Here is a 5,596-nt window from a genome sequence, read left to right as displayed (position 1 = left end):
TCTGGGAATTGAACCAGGGTTGGGCATATGGGAGTTGAGTCCTTAACTATTATGCTAACTGCTGACCCCTTTAAGTTGTTGGTTATTTTTTTCAATTATTTATTTATTCATTTATTTTAAGTTCTCTATAGGGCAAATGTGAGAAAGAGGAGAGAGACAGAGAGAGAGAGAGAGAGAGAGAGAGAGCAAGCAAGCATTCCACCAGGTCTGGGATTCTAGCACTGGCTCCATGTGGGAGTCCAGCACCTCAATCGCCATGCCATCTGCTCCCCCTACCTTCCAAGGAGTTTTGTTTCCTGTTCTTTTTCCTTTTATAATTATTTGTTCTGCAACTCAACCTTTCATCATCCATGTGGGAGTCCATCACCCAGCCACCATTCGACCTGGCTGGCCCCTTGTTTTGTTTTTCATTGATAACATTCCTTTGCTGAGTATCAAGACCATGTGTTCTTTTCCTGACAAACACACGAGATGGGGGTTAGTCCCAGAAGTGGTGTATAGAGAAGCGGGACCTAAGGAAAGACATTTGGAGGAGGGATATGGAGACAGAGCACTGACGGGATGGGGAGGTGTGCTGTTATTGCTGGAAGATACTTTGATCAATTGGACTGAGGAGAAATGTTCACATATTAAAATGTTCACTTTGTAAGCTATATAATATGATTGAATGTATATAAAAAATTAAAATAAAATAAAACAACTCAATTGTCTATCTATTCTCTTATCTCTTGAGTTTTCTTAGGATCGTTATTTTTATTTTTTTCCAAAGCATTTTGTATTTCCTTTTTTATACAATCTGTTTCTAGAAAAATACTGTGTTTCTTTGCAGGGGTTGGGGGTCTAATTACCATCATCTTTTATTTTTCTTGTTTTCCTCTCTCTGTATTATGCATCTAGAAAAACAGTTGCCTGTACCATTTTACAGGATGGCTTCTGTGATGAAAGACCTTGTCCTGCCAATCGGTCCTGGTATGCCTGTTGGAAAGGGTGTGTTGGCTTTGTTTTCCGGTAGGCACGGTGGAGTAGTCTCCACGGAGTTTCTCCAGTGGTTGCCACTGAAGGTGATACACATCGGTGCCATCTTAGCCCAGCGTTCAGGAACTAACAGACTGGCCTATTGGTTGAAGTCTCTGAAAGGCTGAGTATTTGGATGGACGTGCCCAGCACTTGCAGATGTGGAGTGCAGCAGGCTCTGGGTACCCGGTTTCCATTTACAATGGGTGGGTAAAGCCATACCAGCTGCTCCCTTGAGCCATGAGGTAGGACTGCCTTTAGTCAGCTGTGTGGGGGACCAGTCTGTTGATTTCTACACAGGGTGAAGGAGACAAGGCCCAATAGGGGCTTGTCCAGAGGGTTCATTCTCCGAGCTGCTCTTTAACAACAGAGAGATCAGATGTGGGGAAGGAGTAACTGCTAGGAGGGGGCAGGGTGAGGCCCTTCCAGGTGCTCAGAGTGCTTGCAGCTCTGATTGGGGTGCTGGCCTGGCTGCCTGTGTAGGATATGTGTGGGTGTCTTCCCAGGTTTGCTTTGCTCAGTCAGAGCCCGGGTGGGAGATAATGCCCACCACTTGAGGACTGTTAGTGCCACATGGGAGTTCAGCGACATTGCCATTATGCTAACTGCTGGGCCCACTGGTTCCCTTTTCTTTACAACCTTGTTAACATTTTTTTCCCTTTTGGTGACAGCCATTTTAGTGGGGCTAGCTTATCATGGTTTTGATTTTCCCTTTATAAGAGATGTTGAATTTTTTTATGTGCTTTTAAGGCATTTGTATGTCTTCTTTTGAGTGTTGTCTGTTCAGATTGATTGCTCATATTCTAATTGGATTATTAGTTTGTTTTTTTTTCTTTTTGCCGATGAGCTATTTGAGTTACTTGTACATATTTATGGGTTACAATGTGATATTTAAATGGTATATAATGTGTAGTAATCAAATCAGGATATTTATCATATTGATAACATCAAACATTTATCATTTCTTTGAGTGGGGAACATTGGAAATCTTTTCTTCTAGCTATTTTGAAATATATAATAAATTATTGTAAACTATACTCACCCTACTGTGCTGTAGAACACTAAAATTTAATCCTCCCATTTAAATGTATTTTTTGCCCATTAACTTATCACTTCTTTATCCACCCTCCTCCCTGCTTTTCTCAGTCTCTGGTTACCACTTTTCTATTCTCTATTTCTGTAAGATGGACTCGTTTTAGCTTCTACATAAGTGAGAACAAGTGATATTTTATTTTTACATCTGGCTTATTTCACTTAATATAATGTCCTTGGGCCTCATTTTTGTTTCCACAAGTGGCAAGATCTAATTCTTTATGTCTGGAAAGTATTCCATTGTGGGTATACACCACATTTTTATCCATTATCTTTCTATGTACACCTAGGTTGATTCTATATCTTGGTTATTGTGAATAGTGCTACAATAAACATAAGAATGCACCTATATCTTTGACACACAGATTTCCTGTTTTTAAATGTACACCCAGTACATAGCTAGGTCATATGGTTCTAATTTTAGGTTTGCTTTTGTTTTGTTTTTGATAATAGGCATTCTAACTGGGGTGAGATGATATTTCATTGTGGTTTTGATTTATATTTCTCTGATGGTTGGTGATGTTAAGAATTTTTTTTCATATATTTTTTGGCTACTTATGTCATCTTTTGAGAAATATATATTCAGATCATTTGCCCATTTTTAAAATCAGATTTTTTTTTTGCTCTTGAGTTGAGTTTCTTATATATTCTGAATATGAATCTCTTAGCAGATGAAGTTTGCAAACATTTTTTCCCATTCTGTAGGTTGTCTCTTCACTTCATTCATCATTTCCTTTACTCTGCAGAAGCACTTCGGTTTGATATAATCCCATTTATCTATTTTTGCTTTGACTTCCTATGCTTCTGAGGTGTTATTCAATAAATCTTTGCCCATTCAAATATCTTGAAGCATTTATTGGGTTTTCTTCCACTAGTTTCATAGTCTCAGGTTTCACATTTAAGACTTTCTACATTTAGAGTATGTTTTTTATTTTGATGAGAGATAAGGGTCTAGTCTTTCCCATATAGATATCCAATTTTCCCAGCACTATTTATTGAAGAGGATGCATTTTCCCCACTGAATGTTCTTGGTGTCTTTGTCAAAAATCTATTTTGTACCATTGCTTTATATGTCTGCTTTCATGCAAGTACCATGCTCTTTTGGTTACTGCAGCTCTGTAGTATATTCTAAAGTCAGTTAGTATGATGCCTTCAGCTTTGTTCTAGTTGTTCAGGATTGTTTTGGATATTTGAGGTCTTTATACTTCCATATAAAATCTAAGAATTTTTTTTCTATTTCTATCAAAAAAATCAGTATTTTGTATAGAAACTGCATTAAATCCTTAAATTGTTTTAATCATTTTAACAATATTAATTCTTCCTATTTATTAATATTAGGATGTCTTTCTATTTTTTGTATGTCTACTTCAATTTCTTTTATCAATGTTTTATAGTTTTTATTGTACTAATCTTTCACCTCCTTGACTAAATTTATTCTTAGGGTTTTTTGTTGCTATTATAATCGGAGTTTCTTTACTTCTTCTTTACCAGTTCATTATTAGCATATAGAAACACTACTTTTAATGCTGATTTTGTATGCTTTAATTTATTATTTCTAATAGTTTTTTGGTGGTGTCTTTAAGTTTTTCCCTATAAGATCATGCTATCTACAAAGAAGAAAAATGTGACTTCTTTCTTTCCAATTTGAGTTTCTTTTTTTTTTTTTTTTTCCTCTAGCCTAGTTGCTTTGGGTAGGGCTTCTAATACTTTGTTGGATAAGAGTAGCAAAAGTGGGAATCCTGTCTTGTTCCAGATCTTAGAATAAAAGCTTTTAATTTTTCCCCATTCAGTTGATATTTGCTGTGAGTTTGTCATATATAGCTTTATTGTGCTAATATGCATTCCTTCTGTATCTGATTGGTTAAGAGTTTTTATCATGAAGAAATTTGAATTTTCTCAAGTGCTTTTTCTGCATCTATTGAGATGATTATGTGGTTTTTGTCCTTCATTCTGTAAAAAAAATGTATCAAGCTTAGTAACTTTGAGTATGTTGAACTATTTTAAGGTTCAATACCCTGGAATAAATCCCAATTGATCATGGCATATAATCCTTTTGATGTTCTGCTGAATTTAGTTTCCTGGTATTTTGTTGAATATTCTTGCATCTATGTTCATCAGGGATATTAGCCTGTAGTTTTATTGTTGTTGTTATTGTCGTGTCTTTGTCTGGTTTTGGTATGAGGGTAATGCTGGCCTTGTGCAATTAACTTGGGAGTGTTTCCTCTTTCTCAGTTTGTTAAAGTATTTTATGTTTTATTGTTATTTTAAAATTCACATTTTTATAGTTTTAAATATAAGCAGAACTTTTTTGTATTATGCAAACATTTGGTTATATCTTTAACATAAATAAAGGAGTTAAATGTGACATTAACTTCAAATGTCACATCACAAATAAAAAGAAAGATGCTAGACTCCCAAAATATTCAGACAAGCTTCACTCTTCAGACATTTAATGTCTACATAGGCCTATGTGCACAGGAGCCAAGCATCTGAATCCTTTCAGATTCATTAAAATCCTCAATGCTTATTGAATATCCTACTTTAACAAAGAAATTTCTTTCTATAAATCTGAACTGCTAATCTTACTGTTTATACCACATTGCTAAAGCACTGTGGAGGAGAGCTTTTGTCACAGAATGTCCAAAAACAACTGCAGAGGTACAAGAAACATGAGAAACCAAGAAAATGTCTCTCCTGTAAGGGAAAATAACAATACCTCATCATCTACAAACAGTACAGTAGAATTCTTGGAAATGTCTGATAAAGACTTCAGAATATTCATATTGACAAAACTAAATGAGATGCAAGAGCTGAGAGATAATGAACTCCAGAAGATGCAGGAGAAAAGAGATGAGTTCCAGGAGGTGTTGAAGTTCTTTCATGATCTGAAAGAGGAAATACACACCATGAAAAAGAATCAAATGGAGCTATTAGAGATGAAGGCTGTCCTTCAGGAAATCAAAACGTCCCTCAAAGGTATTAAAAGAAGATTAGTCCATGCAGAAAATCAAATCTCGTATGTTAAAAGTAAAACCTCTGATCTAGAAAAAACAACCAAAAAAACTGAGAAAATAACCCCCCAAAATGAGAATATTATACGAGAAATAATAGACAGCATGAAGTGCCCAAACATGCGGATAGTTGGTATCCCAGAAGGTGAAGAAACTAATAAGGACATTGATAAACTATTCCATGAAATCTTGGAAGAAAACTTTCCAAATCTAAAGAGGCAGTCAAATATCCAGACTCAAGGTATACAAAGGTCTCCTAATAGAATCAACTCAAGAAGATCTTCTCCAAGGTACATCATAGCCAGAATGTTCAAATCTACAGACAAAGAAAAGATACTAAAATTGGCAAGAGAGAAACGTCAGGTTACTTATAAAGATTATCCTATCAGGATAACCTCAGATCTCTCATCAGAAACAATGCAAGCAAGGAAAGAATGGGAAAATATATTCAAAGTGTTACGTGAAAAGCAGTTTCACAG

Source organism: Tupaia chinensis, unplaced genomic scaffold (genome assembly GCF_000334495.1).
Source record: "Tupaia chinensis unplaced genomic scaffold, TupChi_1.0 Scaffold145629_1, whole genome shotgun sequence".
NCBI classification, from domain to species: Eukaryota; Metazoa; Chordata; class Mammalia; order Scandentia; family Tupaiidae; genus Tupaia; species Tupaia belangeri.
The sequence above is the reverse complement of the archived record's forward strand: the minus strand, read 5'-3'. Positions refer to the sequence as shown.